The sequence below is a fragment of the Odontesthes bonariensis genome, chromosome 7 (assembly GCF_027942865.1).
Source record: "Odontesthes bonariensis isolate fOdoBon6 chromosome 7, fOdoBon6.hap1, whole genome shotgun sequence".
NCBI classification, from domain to species: domain Eukaryota; kingdom Metazoa; phylum Chordata; class Actinopteri; order Atheriniformes; family Atherinopsidae; genus Odontesthes; species Odontesthes bonariensis.
In genome coordinates, this window is record NC_134512.1 from 5,750,299 (window position 1) to 5,763,191 (window position 12,893).

Sequence of the window (12,893 nt, forward strand, 5' to 3'; positions counted from 1 at the left end):
CTCCCATAAGATGTGACTGTCTGACTTGAGACCTGAAAAGGCTGTGATCGGTTTTACTGCTTTTGGACAAGCTCCCGTTATCACTCTAAAGGTTTTATTCAATTTAAGTTAGAATATCTGAAGCTCAGGAACATCACAAATCAAGAAAAAACAAAACCAATGTCACAATAAAATAGCGTTCTTTCCTCCTTATATCAGTTTAACAGTTCAATTCAATTCAATTCATTTCAATTCATTTTTATTTATATAGCGGCAAATACAACAAATGTCATCTCAATTAATTGGAATTCAATTAATTGTAATCATAATTATACATAAAATAATCCACTTCGTTCATATGGAGCCAATTCAAAAACAATTTCCTAGCTAAGGAAACCAACAGATTGCACTGAAAACTTGTTTTCGGTCCAATCTCCCGTCCTGAGCGTGCCTGTGGAGAGAAACGAATCCCTTTTAAAAGGAAGAAACCTCTGGCAGAACCAGACTCAGGAAGGGTGGCCATCCGCCTCGAGTTCAACAGACTAAAAATCAATTAGGCTACGGCTACATGGAAACGAAACGAGGTTTTTTTTTAAAACGGGTACGAAAATTCTTGCAACCACACGGCAACGCTGCTGTAAAGACTCAGGTCCAGACGAAAACGGATGAAAACGATGAAACGATGCAGTACACACGCCACTGTGTCACGCCACGCTGTGAGACAATAGAGAAGTCTCACAGCGTCAACGTTTGACTGACGCAAAAACGTTTTCGCTGTAATAATGGAAACGAAACGACCTCGTTTTCAAACTTTCCCACTCTGGAACCCGTTCTCAAAAACTATCGTTTTGGGGTAGTGGGAACGCCGGCTCCGTGTGGCCGCGACAGCGAAACGATAAGAAAAAGTATCGTTTACAGTAAAAAACGTTTTCGTGTAGCCGCAGCCTAAGTCCTCTTAATCCTCTTAATATCATTTGAGAAATCAAACAGGGGGGAAAACAGAGCAAAGTGAGGAAAGGTGTGACAAATGAGGTCCCCCAGTAAGCTAGGCCTATAGCAGCTTAACTATGGGATGTTTCACCTAAGCCATCCCTAACTATAAGCGTTATCAAAAAGGAAAGTTTTAAGCCTAGTCTTAAAATTGGGAAGGGTGTCTGCTTCCCGGACATTTACTGGCAGCTTATTCCACAAGAGAGGGGGCTGATAACTGAAGGCTCTGCCTCCCATTCTACTTTTAGAAACTCTGGGAACCATAAGTAAACCTACAGTTTGGGAGGGCGTTAGGAGTGCTCTGAAAATGAAAATATATATGAGATCTTTAAGATATGATGAAGCTTGGTCGTTGAGAGCTCTATATGTGAGGAGAAGAATCTTAAATTCTATTCTGAATTTAAGAGGGAGCCAATGAAGAGAAGCTAAAACTGGAGAAATAGGATCTTTCCTGTTAGTTCCCATCAGAATTCTGGATGCAGCATTTTGGATCAGCAGAAGGCTTTTCAGAGAATATGTGGGACAGCCCAATAATAAAGAATTACAGTAGTCCAATCTTGAAGTAACAAATGCATGGACTAGTTTTTCTGCATCACTCTGTTACAGGATGTTCCAGATTTTAACAATATTACGAAGGTGGAAGATGACAGTCCAAGAAACCTGTTTTATATATGCGTCAAATTATAAATTCTGGTCAAAAATAACTCCAAGGTTCCTCAGTGTAGTACTAGAATCCAAGGAAATACCATCTAGAGCAGGGCTATTCAATTACAAATTCAGCTGGGCCAGATTTTAAAACCGAGACCTAAAGCTGGGCCGGACATTTTCAGCGGTCAGTAAGGAGGAGGTAATGACAAATTTCAAACCAACACAAATATAATGAAATAACATGTTATTTTTATTCATCATTTCCCCTCTTCGTATTTTTGTAAAACACAAAAAGTGCATAAAAACACAATTTAACACAAAACTTTTAAATGAACCGAGGTAGTCGCAATAGTCTGACTCCTGAAATAACCCAGGTATTAAAACAAAAAGTGCACATCAATGGTGATGAAATAGTTTTCCCTTTTGAAATGAAATAAACACATCTGACATAAGAACATCCAAAATTGCATTAAAAACGTCTCTAAATAAATAGAACCTGAGGTAACAACAATGCTATTTTTCACTTTAAAATACTAAAAAGAATATTTTGGTCACAAAATATCGTCTCCCCTTTTGAAATGAAATCAAAGTAACATTCTGGTCATATTTCGGACCGTAGCACATCACAAGGTGCGTTTAACTGAATAAAAAAGAACCGTGTGGAGTTGGCGGTAAAATAAAACAGTATCTGTCCGCCCAGGCAGGGTTAAAACGACGGTTTTCATCGTCAATTTTTCCTTTGAGGGTTGAGAGAGATGTTTTTCAGTTGGAGTTGAGCTGCTAACTTGGTTCCATCAGTAACTTTTAAAACAACACGCTGCCTTGTGGGTTGGTTGTGTGTTGCTAGGCTACGTGGAGTGTTGCATTCACTTTCTGATCTACTGTAGGAATTTTGAGCTCATTTTCGCGAACTGAGTTTTTCATGGTTTTTTCTCTGCTTTTTTGTCTAAACCACAAGTTGGGCCACTCGGGTGTTGCTTCTGGGCCGCATGTGGCCGCGGGCCGCCATTTGAATAGCCCTGATCTAGAGTAACTATATAGCTAGACAATTTCTCCCTAAAGCGCTCAGGTCCAAAGATAACAACTTCAGTTTTATCTGAATTTAGAAGCAGACAGTTCTGAGTCATCCAGGTCTTTATGTCTAAGTGTAACGTTGTTAAAAATGCATCTTATTATTTGTTATTTCCAAATCGTATTTGTAAGTTTAATTTATCATTTCATGATTATTTTGAGTATTTATGAATTTTATCTCCGAGTTATATTCATTCACCATTATTTTATACATTTTCCCTGAGTTAATTACACACCTGCACTCTGCCCTTTTTGTTGCTCCTGGGCTTCTGTAGCCCCTCCCCTCTGTCCTCACAGTCCCGTTGTGTTTTGCTGAGGGTAAGTTGTGGGGAAAATACAGCAGTGACATCGTGTCATTTTCTTTGAAAATTTAGCCATTTATGATTTAAATATTTGTTGTACATTATTCTCTGTTATATACTTTATGTTACCAAGCTGTCTTGTGTTAATTTTTTTTATCGTTAATATAAGTTTTATGGATGTTTTTAGGTTCGCGTTTTTGGCGCGATCTATCCATGCGTTAGGTTAGCATCAGGTTGCTGGTTTGCACTTCCTGGCGGTGTTTAACATTCTATGTGTATATGTTTAGGAGCAGAGGTGTAGGGAGAGACATAAGGCTAACAACCTCTGTTAATGTCTTCTGCAGGTATGTGTTTTTCATTTTTGGGTTATGAATTTTGTTTCTGTTTTCTTACTTCACCCCACGCTCTTGTGTTAATTTTGCCACGAGGTGGCAACGTTTTCTTCTCGTGTATTATTTTTTGTTCTATAAAATGTTCTTCTGCAAAAGAAAATTTAAAGCTCTGACAGTCCCGTTGTGTTTTGCTGAGGGAGCAGAGGTGTAGGGAGAGACATAAGGCTAACAACCTCTGTTAATGTCTTCTGCAGAAAATTAAACACAGAAAAGCAACGTCTTGAGTCCTCTTCCTACATGCCCAAATACACACCCGTTACATAAGACATGTTTGTAGTCTGACCAACCTATTGTGTTGATCTGGTTTTATAGGTAAGTACAGCTGAGTATCATCAGCATAGCAATGGAAATTTGCTGTCTAATAATGTTACCTGATGGAAGAATGTATAAAGCGAAAAGAATGGGTCCAAGCAAAGAACCCTGAGGAACTCCATGACTTACTCTGGTTTGTGAGGAAGATTCTTCATTTACAAGAACAAATTGAAATCTTTCAGATAAATATGACTTAAACCAGCCTAATGTAGTTTCTTTAATCCCAATAACATGTTCAAGTCTCTCTAATAAAATACTGTGATCAACCGTATCAAATGCAGCACTGAGATCTAACAGGACAACACAGACACAAGTCCGCTATCAGAGGTTAAGAGGAGATCATTGGTAACTTTCACCAGTGCTGTTTCTGTGCTATGATGCACTCTGAATCTTGATTGAAAATCTTCAAATTGATTATTTCTGTGTAAATGATCACAAAGTTGAGTTGCAACTATTTTTTCAAGAACTTCAAGAACCAAAGATTGGATATGGGCCGATAAATAGTTAACACTTATGAATCAAGAGTGGGTTTTTTAACTAAAGGTTTAATTACAGCAACCTGAGTCTGAGGTACATATCCTATCAACAAAGACTGACTGATTAAATATAATATGGAAGTGTCAATTAAGGGGAAAACCTCCTTGTACAGTCTGGTTGGGATTGGGTCTAAAATACAAGTTGATGGTTTAGAAGAGAAGAGACTATTGCTGTTGTTAGCTCAGAGAGATCAACTGGTGTAGTAGCGGTCTAAATACAAATCAGGTTCTAAAGATACTTCTAAAGCTGCTGTATTTGATAATATATCAGTGATAATTGTGGGAATCCTTTCTCTGATAGAAATTGTACCTGATAAAGAATCTATCATCACTGTTGAGAGTTAGACTCAACAGAGCTCAGACTCTTTGTCAGCCTGGCTGCAGTGCTGAAAAGAAACCTGGGATTTTTCTTATTCTCTTCTATCAATGATGAATAATTAGCAGTTCTAGCTTTATGAAGGTCTTTCTTATACTTTATTAAACTATCTTTCCAGACTAATTGAGACTCTTCTAAATTAGACGAACGCAACTGTCTCTCCAGCTTTCTTGCAGTATGCTTTAAAGCACGCAGCTGTGAATAATGCCAAGGAATGCCAGCCTCTTCTGACTGATTACCTTACTTTTCAGAGTGGCAACATTGTCCAGTGTTGTACGCATTGAAACTGTAGTGCTGTCAACAAGAGAAGCATTCTCTGATAGACACCTATTTGTAAATTTCTTCAAGTAACTTAAACTCAAAGGTTATGACAAAATGATCAGATAAGACAGGGTTATGAGGGAACACTGTTAACTGTTCACTCTCAAAGCCATAAGTCAGCACAGTCCGACACACGGAGCAGGTGAAAGCATGAGATGGAGGGAGAGAACTGGTAGCCATGTTAAGCTAGAGAACCAGACACACCGTTAAAAAGTGAAAATAAACACTAAAGATCTGTAGCAGTGAGTGTTAGATTAGAACAAGTATAGGATAGAATTAACTATTCAAAAATGTCTAACAATTCAGAAGAAATTGAGTTATTTTTAACAGTCCAAGAGGAGCAAGAAGTTACACGGAACACAAACAAGGTAACAGGAAGTGATGCAATTCATCTTACTGCAAAGCGTCAGCAATCCACCTTGGATTGTGCCAAAGTCTGACTTTTTTAAATTAGATTAAGAAGAATTTACTTTCTGTATTTATAATAATAATAATCAATTTAATTTGTACCGCACTTTTCATAGCAAAATCTCAAAGTGCTTACACAGTTGAACTAAAATCAAAAAATAAAATCAACATCATAAAATCATGTGGAGGCAGAGTAGGCTTGCTTAAATAAAAAAGTCTTCAAGCCTCTTTTAAAATCAGTCAGTGATTGTGGAGCTCTCAGGCAATCCGGGAGGGAGTTCCAAAGACGGGGGGCAGCCACAGCAAAAGCCCGGTCTCCCATGGTCCTTAATCTGGAGCGAGGAAGGTGGAGTAGGTTGCATTCATGTGATCGTAGGGATCTGGAGGGTGAGTGTGGGGTGAGAAGGTCCTTCAGATAATCCGGTGAGGTTCCGTATAAACACTGATGGGTGATGAGAGCGATTTTGTATTGAATTCTGAAGGTGATAGGAAGCCAGTGGAGATCATGCAGAATAGGTGTAATATGGGCCGATTTACGGGCCCTCAGAAGGATCCTGGCTGCGCTGTTTTGGATATATTGGAGCTTCTGAAGATATTTTTTATGTATTCCAACAAACAGAGAGTTGCAATAGTCAAGCCTGGAGGAGACAAAGGCATGGACGAGGGTCTCAGCATCAGAAAAGGAAAGAAACGGACGAATTTTGGAGATGTTGCGAAGATGAAAAAAACAGATTTTAAACATGCTTAATGTGGTTTTCGAGTGTAAGATGGGAATCCAATCTAACTCCAAGATTTGTAACTGTATTGGAAAGGGGGATGTTTTGTCCAGCAAAGAAAACAGTCGTCAAAGTTGAAGATTGAACCTGGTGAGGTGTTCCGAACAACATGGCCTCAGTTTTGGAGCAGTTTAACTGAAGAAAGTTCTGATTTACCGTAAATCCTCTAATATAGGCCGGGGCCTTTATTCACTCACGTGCATCTTGGTCCCGGCCATTATTGGAAGGAGGCCAGAATTAGAGACAGGCCTCTATTTCTATTTGAGCAAAACGGACTACCAGTGGAATGAATAAAAACGAGATTTTGTGTCTATTTGAACTTATAAAATAGACAAATACCGGCAATTCAGGCTAAATTCCAGTGTAGTACCGGTAATATGGTAACAGAAACGTAGCAAACATACCGGTACCAGTAGACTGCGGTCAAGTGAGCCGCCACTCGTTCATCCGCGGCTTACTTGACCGCAGTTACCAGTAGTGCATTGTCACTTAACCATGGTGATAATTAGGCTACCGGTATTTCATCTCCTCTTCATCTCTCCCCGTAATCTCCTCATCACTCGCGCCAGTCTCTACAACAAGTTCATTATTGTACAGTTCTTCTTCGTCCTCCTCATGTTCTGCTGCCTGTCTGTTCTCTTCCTCGCGCAGACGGGCAGCAGCGCAGGGCTGTAAAAAACGATATCGGTAGTTTGGCCGTTATTGCAAGTCACAGTGGACAGGCTCACTCACGATCGTGATCGCATTCGAATGCGATAGTGATAGAAGTGAATGCTAATTTCAACATACCATAAATCCTACTTATTTATTTTTTATTTTACTTAATTTTGCTTTAACTTTGTTGTTACCGGTAATCTGACTGTAAAGCGCATTGAGCTGCAAGTGTTGTATGTTACGATCACAAGTACCGGTATAATGTTGAGGCTGCCCAGAGAAATCGTTGGTTCTAATTATAGACCCGGCCTGTATAAGAGTCCGGCCAGTATTTACCTCCTCCGACAGCGAGACCGGCCAATATTAGAATCCCGGCCAGTAATGGAATACAGGCCAATATTAGAGGATTTACGGTAACCACGTCCTTATCTCCTCCAGGCACGTAGTGAAGGCATTGAGAGGAGGCGATGATGATGATGCTCCAGTTTTAATGTATAGTTGAATATCTTCAGCATAGCAGTGGAAGGAGATATTATGTCTATTGATGATTTGACCCAAAGGCAGCATATACAGGGAAAACAGCAGGGTTATAGGTTTTGACTTGATTTGTGACATCACTGGAAGAGACCGAGTATGGGGAAGATATTGGTTTTGTTGAGTTAAAAGAAATTTGTTTATGTTTTGTGGTTGAAAGACTATATATACAAAATTTGTATAAGGTATATCTAAGAGGTGTACTGCAAATTAGTAACTTTATTGTACTGTGGAAACCTGTAGAGAACAGACTTACCTGTCTCGGTAGAAGACAGGTAAGTGATGAGCCATTTTGTGATGAGGATCCTAAGGTTATTTAATACCTGGCCTTGGTCTGATCAAGCCATGAGTCTGTAGCTGGGTGCATGTAGCTTAATTTTGTTTATTTGAGTTTAGTTATGTTTAGTTAGACCAGTTAATTGTTAAAATTTTACAATCAGTCTCACTCAGTAGTTTTGCTTGAATGGACCCGTCTTGCAAAGGAAACTTCTGACAACAACTCATTAAAATAGATAAATATTTATTGAAAGCTTGAACCAAAACATGAACCTTAAAGTAGCAACAGGAAAAGTGTGTGTTTTGTAAAAACTTACTTACACGTGAAATATGTATTGAGGTAGGGAACAACTTGTGACTATGTGTGATGAGGTGAGTCATGATATTTAATCATCTGGATATGAGTAGTGGAAATACTTCAAAGAGCAAAAGAATGGAAAAGATCACAAAATGGAGTTAAATTTGGGGTCCTAATTCTAGTAACTATACATATGGGTTAACAGCTAACAACTTTGAAGTAATTAATGGTTATAACGCTGCATCTCTCGACACTACCATACCGTTGAAAGGAGACAAGATGATACCTTACTTTTGGTTGAAAGGCAGTCCACTAGTCCTGTTAGACAACTAGTCTGAACACACCTGTTCGATGGCCAGCGGTACCCAAGTGATCTCTCTCTGTCCAGTTGTCTTTGGACCTTTGGGTTGGCGATCTGCTGCCTGTTGTTGGGTTTCTGCGGGCTTTCAACGTGCCTGGCAAGTTGTTGGAATTTAAAAAATTATTGGTGCGTTCACCTGAGGGTTTGAGTTGGAGTTGGTTTAGTTGGTCAAATAAGACATCTCTGGTGAGGTGAACTTTAATTCACAAAAATTAGTTCAATCTAGACCGCTGGAATAGGCTCCAGCCCCCCCGCGACCCGACCCACGGATTAAGTATAGAAAAATGGATGGATGGATAGATCTAACAAAAAGTAAAAAAAATTGCAATGTAACATCAAATACAGCAGTGGAAGTTAAAACATGCGATGAAAACAAAGAACATGAAACATCAGTAACAAAGTTGCCTGAGGTGCATTGTGCACAGAAGTTGCCAACTTTCTGCAGAGTCAATGGCTGCAGACTTCCAAACTGTGTCATGTGGCCTTCAGATTAGCTCAAGATCAGTGCGTAAAGAACTTCATGGAATGGGTTTCCATGGCTGAGTAGCTTCCAAGATATACATCACCAAGTGCAATGCAAAGCGTTAGATGCAGTGGTGTAAAGCACTCTGCCACTGGACTCTAAAGCAGTGGAGACGCATTCTCTGGAGTGACGAATCACGATTGTCCATCTGGCAATCTGATGGAGCAGTCTGGGTTTGGTGATTGCCAGTAGAACAGTACTTGTCTGACTGCATTGTGCCAAGTGTAAAGTTTGGTGGAGGTTGGATTAAGGTGTGGGGTTGTTTTTCAGGAGCTTGGCTTGGTTCCTTAGCTCCAGTGAAAGGAACTCTGCATGCTTCAGCATTCCATGAGATTTTGGACAACTTTATGCTCCCAACTTTGTGGAAACAGCCCCTTCCCGTTACATTTTTAAAGGAGGCATCTTGGTTCAAACATTTTTTTCACTTTCATCTATATTATATTTTCTGACTCGTATTTAGTTTGCAATTATTCATTGAGCAACCCAGAGCTTCTGTTTCAACACAGTGAATCCGCACAAGTTATTGGTCAGCCTGTAGTCACTTAATTGTTGCTCAGCCACTTTGCACTGCTACCACCACTTCTTCTGGAAGGTTGGAATTATAAGCATGTAAGGAAAACCCGTCTTGGTCAGTACTTGGATCCTCCCTCAAGTCAAACTGTAAACTACTTACCTGGAGATTTGCCTGTGCTCTTCTTCCCATCTGCAGTCAAACCATTCCCCATTCTCTGTGGAGTCCTTCATCTCTGAATCACAGAACACTCAAAATCTTAGGCTTGTAAACACTAAACAGAGAATATACTGGCAAAATTACCCGCAAGGTGGCAGCAGTGCCACTTTGCACAAAAAAGAAGAAGCGTGTTTTCTCCGTTTTTTTGGTCAAACAGCTGCTTTTGGTGAAACCAACCTATGTTCTACTGTCTATTACTAAAGGACTGAAAATGGTAGAAACAAACTTGTTTTTCCTGATGAAAGAAGAGAGTCTACTCTTTCTTTTGGTAATTTCGGTGTGTACATAGTCATGAGACACACTTTTCTGTGGGTCTTGGAAAATCAGTCAAAATACTGTAAAACACTTGGCAGTATGGGTCTCTCTGAACTGAAAATGGCTGGCAGCCAATGAGTTAAAGGATTGTTTAACCAGGAAAAGGGAGTTGGAAGAGTATCTAAGAAATACATATTCAGATCTTGAGCAGCGTAGAGTAGCAGGCCTTCCACCTGACATGCCACCATTAGGAGAGATAGCTCATAAGATGGATGTTAGACCACCTAGGTGGAAGGAGGTTGAGGAGGTAGTCAGGCGTGCAAAAGCTTCATCGGCCCCTGGCCAAATGGAGTCCCCTACCGGGTTTATAAAAGTGCACCTGATATCCTAAAGTTTTTGTGGAGGCAATTAAGAATAGTTTGGGAGAAACAGGTTATTCCTAGAGCATGGCGTAGGGCAGGAGGCGTTCTTATTCCAAAGGAGAAAGAGTCCTCGGACCTGAGTCAGTTCCGGATAATCTCTCCTAAATGTAGAGGGGAAGATTTTCTTTAGTTTAGTTGCACAGAGATTAGCTAGTTATTTAGAAAAGAATAGCTCAATAGATACTACTGTGCAGAAGGCAGGAATACCAGGTTTCGCAGGGTGTTTAGAGCACACTAGCATGATTTGGCATCAGATTCAGACAGCCAAGATTGAGAAGAAAGACTTGCATGTTATATTTCTTGATCTAGCGAATGCATTTTGTTCAGTGCCACATAGCCTCATTTGGAAAGCATTTGAGTATTTTAGAGTGCCTTTAGTAGTTGTTAACTTAGTAAGAGCATATTTTCAGGATATTAGACTGTGCCTAAGTACAGCAGGTTTCACAACAGGTTGGCACAGGCTAGAAATAGGCATTATGGCAGGGTGTATGATTTCTCCATTAGCATTCACAATGGCGATGGAGATAATTATTAGAGCTTCCAAGTGGGTTGTAGGTGGAGAGAGACGTCAGGATGGCATGCGTCTTACACCAATTAGAGCATACATGGATGATATGACGTTAGTGACTACAACAGTGCCATGTATGAAGAGAATACTTGAGAGACTTAATAAAAATCTAAAGTGGGCTGGGATGAAAATCAAACCTACTAAGTCTAGAAGTATCTCAATAAGTAGAGGGAAATTAAAGCTATGGTAGGTAATCCTAGAGAGCTAGCAAGAGAGCTAGCAAGATTCGAAAGTGGCCCCTCCTCTAAGCTCCCCCCCCCATTCCGTCAGTGCTTCATCCAAAGCCGGTAGAACCACGTGCGCACACGGAGCAGGGAGCCGACAGAGGGGGGCGTAGGCAGAAAGCAGAGGCATCTGATTGTTTTTTTTGTAGGCGCTCCCGCTGATCTCGGATTGGTCAGCTTTTTCTCAGTCCTGCAGCTGCCACAGAGGTCTGATTATTTTCGTCCCTTTTTCTAAATACATCTTGTATAGATTTCTCTCAGGATAGACGGACCATTTCACCCAGTATTACAAAATGTGTTTCTGAACAGGATCACCAACCATGTCTTTAAGTGATAGTTTGTAATAGATGAAGAAAGCATTCCAATAATTAGGGAAAAGGCAGTAAAGAGTTTAGGCAGGTGGTACCAGGCAGACATGAATGATGGAGAGCGGGCAGTGCAGTTTCAGAAAGATGTTGCTGAGGGACTGGATAGAATAGATAAATCAGGGCTTCCAGGAAAGTTGAAGCTGTGGTGTCTGCAGTTTGGATTGTTTCCTAGGTTGATGTGGCCACTGTCTGTGTATGAGATTCCATGATCTGTTGTAGAAAAAATGGAAAGATTAGTTAGTTTTTATATTAGGAAGTGGCTAGGTGTTCCTAGATGGTTAAGTACTGTGGCACTGTATGGGAAGGGCATACTCCAGCTCCCAGTATCTAGTCTAGTAGAGGAGTTTAAATGTACTAAAGTTAGGACAGAGCTCCTGTTAGCTGGGAGTAAAGAAGTGGTAGTTAGTAAGGTGGTTCCAAACCCAACCAAGGGGAGGAAGTGGAAACCAAGATTGGCAGCTCAGGAGGCAGAAGCAACTCTTAGACATGCAGAGATTGTGGGTAATGTGCAAATAGGCCGGGGAGGCTTGGGGCTTGACCCAGGCAAACCAGTGTGGAGTAGAGCAGGTCCCAAGGAGAAGAGAAAACTAGTTGTTGAGCAGGTTCGTAGACAGGAGGAAATGTTAAGGGGTGCAAAGGCAGTGGCTCAGGCTAAGCAAGGACGGTGGTTGAATTGGGAAGGTGTAGAGAAGAAAAAGCTTAGTTGGAAAGAATTGTGGAGTATGGACGAAAGGAGTATTAGATTTTTGATAGGGGCAATATATGATGTATTGACAACTCCCCAGAACCTAAAACTCTGGGTAAATGGAGACCCGTTATGTTCAGGTACTGCAACTCTAAGGCATATTTTGTCAGGTTGTAAGGTTAGTCTGTCACAAGGCCGGTATACATGGCGACATGACCAAGTATTAAGAAGCTTAGCTGCAGGTATTGAAGATAAACGAAGGCAGGAGGGTCTAAGGTGAAGAGAGTTGCAATTCAGTTTGTTCAAGAGGGGGAGAAAGTTAATAAGACGAGGCAAGGCAGCTTGGAGGATGCTTGTGATTGGGAGATGCAGGTAGATTTAGGAAATAAGCTTGTTGTTCCCCAGGAGATAGCCTCTACAAATTTAAGGCCTGATATAGTTTTGTGGTCTAGGAGTAGAATGAGAGTGTATTTCATAGAGCTGACTGTTCCTTGGGAGGAATTAGTAGTAGAAGCATATGAAAGGAAAAAGCTTAGATATGTGGAGTTGGGGGCAGAAGCAGAGCAGCGAGGATGGAAAGTTAGGATATGTCCAGTGGAAGTAGGATGTAGAGGATTTGTTGCAAAGTCTGTTGTATCATTGTTGAGGGAGCTGGGTGTAAGTGGACAGAATGTGAGGAAAATATTGAAAGAAGTGTCAGATGAAGCAGTAAAATCCAGTCAGTGGATTTGGATTAGAAGAAGCAATAGCAGCTGGGGGCCCAGCAGGGGGAGCACTAAGGGTAAACAGACTCTTGGAAGAAGCAAAGAAGAAATTCAGGATATTTAAGTGGAGGGTTTGGCCCATGTGATCCTTTTGAAATCAGGCGGCCATTTTGGGTGAGT